At 41.2% G+C, this 15,001-nt stretch overlaps 1 protein-coding gene across 4 annotated transcripts in view; it reads left to right on the top strand.

Annotated features, from left to right (window-relative positions):
* The window catches only part of LOC125768759 (Ig-like and fibronectin type-III domain-containing protein 1), a 105,679-nt gene that overhangs the window by 17,139 nt on the left and 73,539 nt on the right, over positions 1-15,001 (top strand). For 2 of the 4 annotated variants that reach the window (XM_049436831.1, XM_049436832.1), the window contains exon 3: positions 9,253-9,351. The exons of 1 other annotated variant lie outside the window; for it this stretch is intronic. The gene's annotated coding sequence lies outside the window, so the exon portion shown is untranslated. Of the gene's footprint in view, positions 1-8,875; positions 9,175-9,252; positions 9,352-15,001 lie in introns of those variants that run through there. One more of the 4 variants, XM_049436833.1, reaches the window with a different exon arrangement.

Raw genomic sequence — 15,001 nt, 5'->3', positions numbered from 1 at the left:
GGTAGTCGGATTCAGCAGCAGGAAATGAATTATGACACCCCTGAACCGTCCGGCACGGTGAAGCAAACCCTCGCAGATGGGGTTTTGTTGAGGAAAAAAAGGGGACCTATCAATCAAAAATAACAATAATAATGATGTCTCATCATTCACGTTGCATTAGCAACCTCATCCGGTACAAATAAAGCTGCGAATTATGTCAGAGCACTAGTGTTTTGACATGTTGCGAGTGGTGAGAAGGATGGAGTTGTGGTTCCGGTTTTTTTCGAAGCATTTCGTTCAATTGTAAAGAGAGCTGAAAGGCATGATTTTTGTTTCATTGAGATATGTTTGTAATATTTGATTTAGTAAATGAATAACCATTTATTAATAATAATAATTACATAAAAAATATGAGCTTTTCGTTTGTTTTACTATTTAAGTATACTTAAAATACATTAAAAGATAACCATAAAACCTTTATCGTGGGCTTTCCTTTCTTTTCTACGTAACAGCTGCACCATTTTCCTAGCCAGTTTTAAATTTTATTATAATTAGAGCGTCATGCAAAATTTACCCTCCTGCGAAGATTATTATGCACCGAACGTGTCACATCGAGCAGTTGGTTCATAATTTAATCCGGGAATCTTAATCTACTCCGGGAAGATGGAAAAATGAGCAGGGATTCTGATGGCACACCGAGTGTATAAACTGCTTAACGGTCAAGCTTAACTTCCTGACGAAAATGAGCATTACAAGCATGGTTGGTTTTGTGGTGAGAATGGAGTGTGTTTTTTTTTTATTTCATTCCTTCACTCACTGTTTCGTTGTTTTGTTTGAGTGCTATTATTTGCTAACCACAATGGAAAAATGGAGGGGCAGTATCTCCCTGCATCGGAAAAAGCTATCAAACCCAGTGTCTGACTGACTGTTCCAACAGCTGGGTGAGGATTTGATTCCTTACCTTAATAAATTTCAACCCAACGGTGTTAAACCTTCTGCCGGATAGTAAATGACCACAGGATATTCTAAGAGCCGGAAGGTAATGAAATAGCAACAACAACGGCCAAAAAAAAAACAACACCCATCCAACATAAGCGGAAGAAGACACCAATCGTGCCAAAGATGGAACGAGATGAAGAAGACGCAAAAAGGAGGTTGAAATTAAATTATGCAACGGATCTTGCTGCTTCCATTCAGTTGACATTTCCATTTTATTCTCTCCCTGTTTTGGTGGGGTAAGGAAGGTGTGGGTGAGGAGAGTAAAACGATGGGTGGTAGCAACAAAACCGGAAGGTAAGGCCAACTGCTTCACTTTGTTTCGGTGAAAGTCCAGCGCAGTTTTTTTTTGCTACTACTCATACACAACTCCACCAGAACGCTTTCCATTCTGGACAGACAAAGAAGAGTTTTCTCCCTTCCGGCCTCTCCCCTTCCGATTCCTTTCTTTCCTACAGAGTCCAACCTCCAACCTCCGGCAAATGGAGCATGGATTCGGTTCTTCGTTCCGGTGGCTGGAAGTGTCGTTTACGGAAGTGGAGTCTAACAGTTGGATCCCTTTTGCTGGGAATCCACTCAATGAAACAAAGAAAATGATGATAGATAACGATCTACGTTCTTCGCATTTTCCTCCTGCTGCTCCTGCTCCTACATTTGTCCTCACGTTTCCTGTCCACCATTATTCCCTCGTGTGCACATGCGACATGATGGAGCGGGATTTTCAAAACGCCTTTTTCTAGCTCTCGCCATTGACACACGCAGTGGCGTTTCGATTTCCCTCTCGACAAGTGGTCTAGCTTGAAACACACACACAAAGAGTGGCCGGACGGTATCCTTTACTTCTTACTTACTGGTGGTCGAGGAGGTTGGACTTTGGGGCTTTTTTTTGCTCCGCTCCTTGCAACACTGTTGCCTGTTGGGCTGGCAACAACACTCTTTTACGCACGGAGATGGCAGAGCACACGGTAGAGTGAACATGAATCAACCATCCCCAAATACCCTAGGGTTTTTGGGTGCTTGCTGGTCTAATATTTTTTTCTTGTGTCCTCCGCTTTATTTTGGAAGCTTCTGATGGACTGCGGAATAGATGTGCGATGAAGCTTGAAGCATAGCATCAAGTTGTGAAGAACTGGCCTGCAGGAAATGGAACATTCAAACGTTCCAGCTTCTTGTAGTTGCAGCTGACCCGGGGGGAGTCATTTGTTAGGGACGGCATTATAGGAAGGTGTGCGCGTGTGTGTTACGGAGCGTCCGGAACGAATTAATTTAGTGCTGACCTACAGTTCCGAATATAATTTCCATCTACATAAATACATAATGTACCGCAAACCGGCCGTTGGTTGCGGTCGCATGGTCATATGCCGAATTCCTCCATATACCAGACACTTGGGAGGTGATCGTTACCGGGCTGGTAAGCATGTCTAAGCACACAGGTGCATATTTTTCCTGCCACATTGCTTTTTCTCAACCTATCCTGTCCTATGTTCCAAACCCTCTCTGATATTGGTGTATTGTGCCTTCTATTTTATTTCACCTAAATGTTTCTACAGCAGGCACGACGAGTACGTGTCTGTTCTAAATGTAATGTCGTTTTTCTGTGGGATAGTTTTTTTTTTGTTTATGGTAGTGCCTTTTGGGTGTTCATAAATTGCGCAGACAATTTATAATATTGCATATATTTAGTGGTAGTATAAAGATATAGTAAAACGAATCGCCTACAGAATTTTCTATTAGGTTTTGTTGGGGTTTTTGTTTTATGAACTAGATCTGAAGTTGAGAGTTTAAACGTTGACACTAATTTAGAATGGAATAAATTAGGTATGGCAAAGAACTTGAAGACTTTTCCAGACCAAATAGTAAGCTTCTTTTGCAAAAAGACATGATTAAATCCAAACAATTTGAAAAACATTATTCAGCTTCCTGTTCCTCGGATTCTTTGACCAAAAAAATCGTCTCTTTTCTTGTTCAGGGCTCACTATAGTTCAATTCGTTATTAATTCAAACTTATAAAATAGCTCGATTTGCAATCGAATTAAGTATCACGACGATATTGCATTTTTCTTGTCTACCTGTTAGAGATGTGCACACTAAGTAAGAGTGAGTGAGTAAGTTTAATCGTAGAAAGGAATTTATGATTTCAACTCAGCATAAGGAGTTTTTATGACTCTTTTATTTACTCATTTACGGTTTTACTCACTCACTCTCTCTGCCGACTAATAACTCACTTCTTAGCGTTTTTACTTACTCACTCTATGTGCCGACTAGTGACTCACTCTTTTGCGTTTCACCTCACGCAATACGAGTAAGTAAGTCGGCAGAGAGAGTGAGTGAGTGATCGTCAAGGAGTAATTAAAGGATTAGTTTAGAGCAATATTTTTATGACTCGCAAAAGAGTGAGTAAAAGATTCAAATCCTTATAACGTCTCTTTCACGCTGTTTCACCTCTCTGAAAAGAGTAAGTATTCTCATCTCTACTACCTATTAACCTTATCTTATCTAACATTCGTGAGAAAAATATCGATTAAAAATATATTTTACATTGTAAATCTTATTTATACACTTTTGAGTATATTTATCATGTGTTGTATTACGTTTTTTTGTAGATAAATTCTAACTTATATGGCAAAAAAAAACTTTTACTAAAGCTTTTGATAACCTGCACAACTTTCATGGCACAATAATGAAAAGCAGCTTGTATCTAACTTTTTACAATCTCTCCATGGATTTTCCACTTTATACAGAGTTTTTATGTTCGGTTTTTCCCTTAAGCAAGACCGAAAAGAAACACAAAAAAAACTGTAATAAGCTCACCATCCTTGGCGCAGCGAAATTGCTCAACGAAATTGAAATCAAATTCAGCTCCTTCCCGGGCTCGTCACACTTGACCGGAAATGATCATAACGCGCCGGAAGGGTTGTGACATCACAGCACGGCACAATACGGTGTTGGAAAACAAGAAATGCCCCCCTGCGCACAAACAACAAAAAAATGGCACAGTTGACCGGTTTTGCCACTGACGACGGCAAATAAATCACACAAAAAGTGTCATAAGGTGAGTTGGCCAGTCTTAGCTTGCCCGGAGCGAAAAACGGACAACCATTTATCAGTAGTAGCTGTTCTGTTGCGCGAACCGAACATGCAAGAAGAAAGGGAACATACGAAAAGGGAAGCAAACGAGCGTAAACAGAAAGAAACTCCGGTAAAACGATGAGCTTTTCATTTAGTGTGAGAAAAATAAAACTCCTAAAGACGAACCAACTCCCCGGGGATATCGGTTTTTGTGCCGAAAGTTATGGCCGCAAGGATGCAATGGCGCCGGCGAAACAAAATCCCTTCCCGTGGAAACCAATTAACCTTTGACCTTGTTTTGGTGGTTCGCATCGTACATTACAAAAAAAAACAAAAAAAAAACCAGAAGGATCCGGCGGCTATTTTCACACTCGCGTTACATCGACCGAAACGGCGTGTCAGGTTTCGGGCTTTGTCGGCGAAATGGTACACCTCTTAAAGACGCACGTCGGATCGGTTTCCCTGGAGAACTGACTGAGGGCGCTTGATCCTGGCAATTGGTCAATGGTACTGTCCTGGCTGCCTTCCCGAAAAGCAACAACAACAGCAAAAAACCCGTTGCCACTCGACTGGGAGCCGGACTTTCGGGTTGCTTCATTCTCATCAACCCGGAGCATTTTAATTAAATTAGCATCCAGACAATCGCTTACGGCATTCGCCTGTCAACCCTGCTCTCGAGGGAACTTTCCAGCAGCCTGAGCCAAACTCGGACGTTTCGAAGGCGAATTTCAAACGGCAGAAGCTACCCGCCGTTTGTGTGCTAGTTCTTTTTCGCAAAGCTTCCAGGATCGGCAAGGATTTCCCGTGCAGCAAAGGGTTAGCGTTCTGTGCTGCTGCCCTGGAAATGTTAGTCTAGTTTTTCGTTCGCGTATTGTGTTGGGTTTTAATGTACTTTTTTTGGCCTTCCGATGAGCGTTATCCAAACGATGCACACGAGTGCACTTAAATCTGTTCAAGCGCAAAGGAAACCAGTCAGTCAGTGCACCGGGCAACCGTTGATGGAAGTTGCACGGGAAGGTCCTCCATCTAGTTGGCCGGAGATCGTTCCCCTGTTCTACTGCATACGCTTTCTCGGCGCTCCTGTGAGACTGTAAAGTTCGCTCGTCGTACGATACCATGCTTGCTGCTCGCTGACTTGCTAACGTTTAACAACAGTCATAGTCCTTTCGGGAAGTGGCAAAGGATTGAAGCAGAACTAGCTTGCAACTCGAGTCGTTCCCTTTATAGATTGGATTTGTGAAAACGGAGAGAGAGAAAGAAAATGCCGGAGGTCGTAATCAACTAGCAAGGATTATCGTTCCCTGCACTCCACGGACTGGTTTGACTTGTTTTACAATTCCTACACGGTGCAGCTCGATGGGCGAAATGTGTGTGTGTGTGTGTGTGGGCGATTCGCGCACCCAACAAGATAGGTTAGGGAAGAAGTCAGTAAAATGAGTAGTTTTAAGAGTATAAATATGCAAACTCCCATCGTACTCGAGTGCTAATGGTTTCGCTTTCAGCTACGCCTCTCGTTTCTTCGAGGGTTTCTAGGCGCGGCAAACCCTTTCTAGGGTCGGGTGCAAAAGGGCCACACAGCTAAGCTTATCGTGATGCGCCTTTAAGGCGAACAGGACGACCGGTTGCTGTAACGAGCCTGATCGGGCTTAGAGTTTTGGGAACAGCCGAGCCATGTACCGAGGAAAGATGCAGGAATGCATAATTAATTGCTACAATTTAGCTGTTAGTTATCGTTTCATGACCTACGGTAATGAACGCTGGTCGTCTTACGGAGCTCATCCTTGCGTAGTCAATACGTTTTGCACATCTGCAGTTGTCACCACGTAATCAGTATGATTCAATTACAAAATCGAGTTTATATTCGTTGTAGCTTGATTACCATTTTAATGATAACGATATTAAAATAAATATTGAATTGAAGCAATCGCTGATGCTATTTTGATAAAGTTGTGATTCAACTTAGTAAACAAGTAGGTAAAATGATATCTACTAGTGATATTGAATTTGAATATCCAAAATGTTTGATTAGGCGCTGCTCTGGGATTTGTCGTATACGACGAACGACAACGACAAGTTTTATGGGTGCTCTCAAAGTGGGTATATAAGGAGGTGTAGTCATGTAGAACATTTGGTAGGAAAAAGAGGATCGACCCCAGTTGTCAAATCCCATCCGTTTGTTCATGTGTGTTGGTGAATGGCAAATGTTTACATCCGTATTTCCCTGGCGACCAGATTGTACGAATAGGCTAGCTGTCAAACTGATCAGCCTATGCTTCTCGTGTGTGGATATGTGCGTCGCCACGAGTGTGTGTGTCGACATGTTGTCATCGTATATCTGCCTTGTGTGGTTTTGTACCTAGCGTGATTTGGCGTACAAAACTAAATAAACATTCTGCAATCGTTGTGAACAATCTGGTTTGGTTAGTGTTTTTTGAAACAAAATATATGAAAATGAAACGTAACTCTTCGCATTTTCATAAATTAGGTGTTACGGGTCAACTGTACAAAATGTCGGCTCGAAGGGAAGCTTTGGAAAAGTCTGCTGAACAAGAATCCGAAAATGCTGACCCTGATTCTACGGTTGATTGTTTACATGTCGGTAAGTAATTACAGGAACGAAAGAAACGAATGATTTCATAGCTCTTCACTGTGTTAAAGAATACAATTTCATGCCGTCCGTTTCAGACAACCATACAGAAGACACAGAAGACAACCAAACAATCGATGTTGTTCCGATTATTGAAACACCGGATGGTTATACCGACAACACGTTTGTAGCATCGTATCTCGACGAAGATTATGATTGGCTGAGTCAAGCTGATTGAGTGAGTTTTGTTTGCCATAAACGGCTACACGATCAATTATTTTTATTTAATAGCCATTCGTTTTTCTTTACAGGCATGTGAAAGTTTCAGAAAGGATTAATATTAATGTATCCATCGATTGATTGCCATTGTTCAAAGGATCTCCTTCTTCATTTTGGTCAATATTGATCAACTTTCATGAGATTCCGATGCTGTCGCCTATGATTGCAGCAATGTTCCACGGCATCACTAAACATTCTCAGCTACAGGAATTTCTAGGACCGTTTGTTAAAGAGATGAATGATGTTATCGAAAATGGTATCCAAATTAACAACACAGTAGTTAGTGTGACCTTGCGCGCATTTATATGCGATGTCCCGGCAAGAGCTTACTATCAAGGTAAGTTGTTTCGTTGCTTTATTTAACTTACAGCATAATTATTGTTGAATCATATTTCTAATTTTAGGTGTCATGTATTTCAACGCAAAACATGGATGTTTGAAATGTTGCACCGTCGGCGAACACAGATCTAAGAATAGATAGAAGATATTGTGGTAGCAGATCGCCTGCATCTATATCTCGTTTATTAAAAAATTGTTAATATTCTTAAAAACAAGCGTATTTATTAAAAGGTTGTGAAAGAAATTAACTCAAGAATATGCTGTAAACTCTTACAGTTCTAATGTGTTCCCGTCCTTTTCGTAAACTTATCAAGAGGTTGCGTGAACGATTTGATGCCGATTTTTGTTGCTGATTAGCGGATGATATTTGCACTTTTATTTGATTATATGATATTTGTGGCTTTTGGTCCATCAACTAACAAGCGTTTGCTGTTGGATTTATCATTCAGATCGATCGACATGCGTTTCATTTTCCAAACCACCTGCAAGTAGTTAAAACCGAGAAAATTATTGGTCATCAAACAACAGACCAATGCCCGTACGCGAAGGACTATGAATCTTTACCTCAAAAGACCGCGGATCAAATACAACTCAGATAAGACAGGATATAAATAGCACACCAGTGAAACGGTGCTAAGAGCTCTACAAAAGCACATTAAAGGAGCTCTACAATAGATACATATGAAACAAATGTCTAAAAAGATATATATATATTTTTTCAAAAAATAATTATATATCTTGTCACATTTATTGCAACTATACACCGTGAAAAATAATGACAACCGTCGCAATGCCTTTTGACAGCTGGAATTGTACGAATAGGTCTTCTTATCAGTACCCCTAAACGTATACCTTGTAATTGTCCTAATCGTAGTACTTTTAACGATTTTGTGCCGCCAGGGTTATATCGTTGCCACAATCAAAACACTGATGATCACATAAGCGGTAAATGCGTAGAGTAATGTGTAGGATCCAGAAGAACGACGACACGCCACATTTTTGGCCGAATTTCCACTCAATACTTTACAATTATTGTGGGCACCTACTGCACCTACATTGTTCGTCAACAATATCATCACTGTATGTGTGGCCTTCATCGGTATACATATATCGACCCCTGCTGTCAAACTGAAATTCAAAATGGCAATATGTCAAATGCTATGAATACACCTCCTTATATACCCACTTTGGGGTGCTCTAGAATTTGTCGTCACACAAACTGTCAAACAGAGAAGGGACGTCAAACCGTAATAATAATAAGAAAAACATCAAATCATCAAACATACAAAACCAACAATAAAGCGTCCTCAAATCTGAGTTCCATTGCCTAAACTTGTTAGACTGGCCGCTTTAATTAAAATTCAGTTAGAAATGATGCACATTGGACAACTTGCGTCCATTTAATTCTACTGCAACAATTTGTTCTGTTTTGACAACCAAGATGCACGATTTGAAAGATGTGCCTACGACAAGTTTTACGAGGTTTATAGAAAAAACAAATTGATTTGTATAACGACAGATGTATGATCATGTTTTACAGGATTTGACAGAGCACCTTCATACAGCTCCATACGTTTGTATTTGTCGTTCGTCGTATACGACAAATCCCAGAGCAGCGCCTTAGTAAGCAGTGGCAACGCCATCTAGCATAAACCAATCGCACCAAATAGATTGAGGTTGTCAGTTGTACGACGTAGCTGTCAGTTGTATGTAAACGATAGTTTTGTTTACATTTGAGTAAGAACGGGAAATCGATAGTAATGTGAATAATATTCTTTCTTTAAGCTCAGTGATATAGAATATGATGAAAAGTGTAAATAAATATAGGCGTTGGAAAGTGCTCTTTAAAATGTTATCGTTTACAGTTGAAGTTTTGTTTATGGGTGTCGTTTTATGGCCAAAACAGTGCAGCGTTCTTACAACCAGTAACGTACCAACGTACAGCGATATAAAAAACTAAAAACGTTTCATTCATTATTTTCATATTTACTTTTATTTTGCAGATATTGGCAAACGGATTTATGTGAGTGCTTGTGCTGCGGTGGTAAAAAAATAGAGGAATTATCAATCGGAACATCAGCCTCTCCGCGTAACGTCCGGGGGTAAGTTCTACGCTAACAAGCACACACTATAACCACTACTCGTTGTACCGTTTCATGTACGGTCAGTAACGTCACGACGGTAGTATAAATGATGGGATGCTGACATTCCTATCAGCATGATATGAAATAGGCGAAGCGGAAGATTAGCTTTTTGCTCTGTAGTTCGACTCCGGAACAACACATCACCCATCGACAGTGCGGTGCGGCGCACATGTTGCTCCATTTATGTCAACAATTGAGTGATTGCAAAAACAGACTTTGAATTTTGGGAGGTTCACTTTTACGCAGTCGGAAGTATTTGTTGTGGAACGAACGCGAGCATCATTCGGAAGCGCTCTTTTGTTTCGGATATTGCTTGCAACCGACCGGTGCAACGAATGGACCGGAGCTGCGCACATAAATCAAGTACAATCACGCGTTTTTACATGTCGAAAATTGAAAATTACGATTATAAACACTGTTCGTAAGCAAGCCGGACTATCCATATAACCGTTGATGAACGTTTCGTGGTCTTCAAAAAACGTTGGGTGGACAAACGGGAAACGGATTATGCTGTGAAATCATTTGTTTCGTGTTTTAAAAAGAATGACTTTTATAGGATTTATTTGAAACATGTTCCCAAAGCATTTCGGTCACCGATAGTAGTCTGTATCATGTTCAATGTGTAATCGACCCTTTCATTCATTTTTGCGCTTCGTTAATTCATGTTCCGTGATTCAACCACGAAAAGCATGTTTGATTAATCCAGCGAAGCGAGCGTACACAAATTGTACTTTTTATATTTTTATTTTGTTACTATAGCCTTTTTTCGGAGAATGTTTATTTCCCTGCTAATGGATAAAGTCATACCAGCACGAATCATTAACTCATTTTGGATGAAGCCGCTGTCATGTATTTCGTACACGATTGCTTGCCACTAGGAGCGCACGCAAAAAAATCGACCAGCCTTGCAAAAGGAATTCCATTTTGCAGTGGAAAAGCGGTAACCTTTTGCCGCTGCTGGTGGCATTGGGAAATTCTGCTTACCGTTGTATTTACGCTCCGATTTTCTACCACTGCACCCATTGCCACCATACATAAACCCATCCCGGCGCACGCACGCCACGTGTGGTTTATGATACTGCGGGATTGCGGCGGCAAAAAGCAATAGACTTTAATTAACGGTCCTAGAATACCGCACTCGACGACCGCGGAACCGACCGAAAGTCTGGAGGGCTGGAGGTTTTTTTTTTGTGCTTGAAGGCTGGAATTTTTACCATTACCCATACCCCTCCTAAAGCTGCCAAATTCCAGGCTTCAAATACGATGTGTTTGTGGGCGGAATAGGAGATGGCCATTTCGGGGGTGGTGGTTTGTGGGGTACGCGAATTAAAAATAACATCGTGCCCTGTACCTGGTGATGGAGTGTGAAGCTTACATTTGTTTACATGCTTCAATTGACTGCCCGTCCGTTACCACACGCACACACACACATACGGTGCCACCGTGTGGGGAGGATGAAGTATGTATCGGGTTAGGAACCGGCTGTAGGACACGATATAGCAAGCGGGTAGGTTAATGCACCAACGGAAACTCCTCGCTCGCTTTTTTTCCCAGCCGTAGATCCCAGTACCAATGTTATTTTTTCGTGTCATTTTAGCTACATTGCACATACGCGGGAAACGCACGCTGCTAAAGCTTACAGCCATGGGAATGTGCAATCATAAATTGTTGAAGCAACGCACACCGGTAGCACTGCTGTCCCACCCGGCTTCCCGATCCGCTGCCCTTGCTCGACAGACATGCAATCAAAATCTCGGCACACGCTCGGCATTGTTCTGTTCGCTTATGCATGGCGCGATTAAAATTATGTAATTACGCGTTTAGCAGTGAACTTGTAAATTAATGAAAATAATCGCATATGTTCCTCCCATCGTGTTGATGCTGATGCGTTGCGGTCGGGCGGCTCTTTTACAATGCATGGATTTGGAATGAGTCCCTGGGAAGTGGGAAGTTGACACTATTATCGCTTTTAATATCATTAACAGTGTTTTCCACCCCCACCCCACCACAGGTATGTTTGTCCCATGCCCAACAACAATCCCTTTTGTACGCTGAATGGCCATTTTCGTATGGCGGAAGGAAACATTTGATGGTTCGTTAGACCGGCGCGAAGTGGTTGCAAAGTTAAAAAGGCTTTGTTTTTATTAAATTCAATACTCCATCCCCGTACCGTGCGTACATTCGAGTTTCGTGTTTGTGAGCCAACACTTGAGCATGCTGAAGCATCACTATTTGCGTACATAATTTTCATATTATGAGTAGATCGTATGTGGCACGCGCGCGTGGGTTGCGTTTTGGCGCTGTGTTGTGAGATGCAGGCTTGCATGTGTGGTACGTTTTCGAAGCATTTTGTTGATTTTGTCTATATCTACCTACTACCATCTTACCATGCACGGAAACTCTTAATCCACTGGAAGCAAGTTTGATAACGTTGAGGCGAGCAAACAAAAAACAAACCTTCCTTCAAATCCACAACTCTTTTCGGACGGTTGAATGTTGACTCTGGCCAGACTGTGTTGTCCGGTGGTCCGATGTGGTGTAAGCACGCGCGTGAATGATTCGCATCATTTGGCGTCTAAAAATACACGGCACACGATACTGACCGTGTGTGTGTGTTTGTGATTTTAAAGCATCGATCGACAAGAGGCAAAAGATGATCGAAAAATCATCATGTGTGCTAAACGCATCCGAAGGTCACCATCGGTCGATGGCTAGAAGCGGCATAAAACTCGTCTCACGATGGGGGTAATTATGACGAGCTGTGTGATTGTGAGAACAGTGCCAAAGGAAAGAAGACTTTGACGGTGAATGTGTTCTTGTCGAATGTACGTATCGAGCCACTCCTTTGAAACTGATTCGCACGATCTTTGAATTACAGAATGATGACTTTTGACTGTACTGTACCCTACGGGTAATAAATGTAAGTTTTGCGCATGATGTAGCATGGCACTTTTTGTGCATGAGGCTACAGCTACAATCTAGTCGAAGACATTGATATTAGTGGTGGACTGAGCGGGGAAATAATGTTGACCGGAATAATCATTCATTCGATTCGTTGTTTCCGTCGGAAAGCTTTGAACTGATTATTTGATTGCATTGCTAAAGTACACAGACACGTCGGTTTATCTTTCGGTTGTGATTTTAGGACTTCCAATCATCAGCATTATCGGCAGTTACAATTTTACTACGCTATCAACGATCTTATGGAACAGATTAATGGGATAATTTATTTTTAGGTAAGAATTGAATTAGAACTCGCATCAATTTTGCCCTTAACCAACCCTCGTGTAATACTGATGGAAACATGTTAGATGCTTTTTTTGTACGAAGCAAACTGGATTCCAAGTGCAAAGTTTCGTAGTAAATTACATCTAGCAGCATTAAAAGTAGCTACAGCCAACTGGTCTGGAGTATCAACCCATTTACTACGAAAGAAACTGTATCGTTCGACTAACATAAACTGGATATATCACTGCCACCCCGCCGGTTAGTACAAACTTTCTCGTTGGAAAACCATTTGAAAGCACTAAAAAAGTAAAACCAAGCTTACGGCAAACGAAGTCACAGCAAACGAAGCGAACCTTGATTTTATGCCCGTCTTACATAGCAGCACCGCTGATAGCATTCTTTATCCCAAACGACAGCAAATATGCTGTCTTCCTTTCATATTGCACACAAATTCCAACCCATCGCTCTGCGTTGACATTCCACCACTATTGGAAACGGCTCGACCGGGCTGAAAAAAAAAACACGTGGTGGGAGTCGCACAATACCACCCACCGAGGTTCCCCTTGTCAGGCCATCACAACCACGAGTGGGGGTAATAGTCTGCAATTCCATCTTCCGTAGACCATTCGAATCATACTGGAATCGTCGTACTCGCCGTCGCACCATAAAATCTGTGTCTACGCAATAAACGGTTTTGGAGACTTTATGCCAATGTGTACACTTTTGCAAGAATTGCTACCGAAACGATTGCAACACCGTGAGCACGGGTTTGGTGTGGAAGGAAGGGACTGGAGTTTATTTTGACATCATCCACTCGGAGCAGCACTTTTCCATGGAAAAAGGAAACATTACGCTACGGTAACAATTTTTATGCAAATTTAAGCGTCCATGTTTATCTATTTCAATTGTTGTTTTTGGTACTGCGTTTGGTGCGGGAAAGTTGGGTATAGATTCATTTGTTGATTGAATTTTTGTGATGAAAATCAACTAAAGTGGTTGGTTTTTTCTTTTAAAGTTAGGCTATAAGCCAACTGATTGGTGCACGTGTTCGGCAGGTGCTTTGCGATTTGTGAAACGATACTAAAGAAAAGATTTTAAATTTGTATATAATTTGTTTAGTGTTTTTATTTGTACAGCTTCTAAAGTTTTACCGAGGCATGTTCGACTTAGTTTTCGCTTATACTCACCTTGATCGAATTAACTCGTGCCCGTGTGCTTGTGGCTGTGTTAGAAGCTTCCCAACGTGAAATGGTTTCACTGATTGTAAACTTTATTGTTATTTGTACACAAAAACCATTCATTTGAATTAAGATCCCATCGGTCCCATTAACCGATGCTTCCATCAACGTGGCGAACATGGCAATAAATGCCTGGCCTGATCATTAATTTTTATCCTCATCGATGTGTTTTTTTTTTAGTTCCTGTTTTTCAACCCCCTTGTTCGTCACCAGCAAGGTGAGGTTGCGATGTATCAAACAAGGGGCAGAAGTGCAACCCACTCGGGTGGTGGTCGTAAAACTCATTGACCTGTGGGGAACCATTTGGTGGAAAATCGAAAAATCAATTCCATTTCCGTTCCGGTTCAGGAGAAGTGTTGCAGGAGAAGAAGAAAAAAGGATGGTGGGATGGTGAGAGAAACAAAAAAGCAAAAAAAAAAAAACGGCGGGAAGTTCGCAAGCAAATGAGTCATGGTGTGAATTGCTCGGGATAAGAATTTACGATCGATTTTCACGCCGAAATGGATTTATTTACTGAGTGGCGGTGATTAATGTTAAAATGGAATTAATCCTTTCGATCATCGGCAAACCACCCCGGGCGGTGGTCCGTTTATGAGAAGGTAGCGAGACAGAGACAGTCGGTCGGAAACAATAAAAGACACGTTCGTTTTTGTTCCCGCTAGAAAAGTACCGGCGCCACACACACACACACACACATAAAGCGAATCAGTAAATTACAATCGGAAAATATGGCACCAAACCTCTGCCCCTGGTTTCGTGGCAGGAAAGGGTCACCATTTTGTCCAGGCGGGAAATGCTTCATAATTTCGCACCCATTACAGGTTAGCGAAATTAAAATGCAAATTATGTTGGCGCCAACTATTTATGAAGTTGCAAATTAAATCATTTGGTAATGAAATAACTTAACGCTTTGACACCTGACAACTGCACAGGTTGCCCAAATTGGGTAAACTTGTGTACGTGTGGTTTTCATGAATTTTATTTTATGTTTTAATAAAACATGAAAAAGGTCCATCATTTATGGGGTGAATAGTTTGTTTTAATTAATTAAAATTATATGCTGAGATTTTTCGTTGATTTATCATTGGTAATAAAATATTATCTTTTTTGTTATTTGAATTTTAGTATACAGATGATACGAG

Source organism: Anopheles funestus, chromosome 3RL (genome assembly GCF_943734845.2).
Source record: "Anopheles funestus chromosome 3RL, idAnoFuneDA-416_04, whole genome shotgun sequence".
NCBI classification, from domain to species: domain Eukaryota; kingdom Metazoa; phylum Arthropoda; class Insecta; order Diptera; family Culicidae; genus Anopheles; species Anopheles funestus.
The sequence above is the reverse complement of the archived record's forward strand: the minus strand, read 5'-3'. Positions and strand labels throughout refer to the sequence as shown.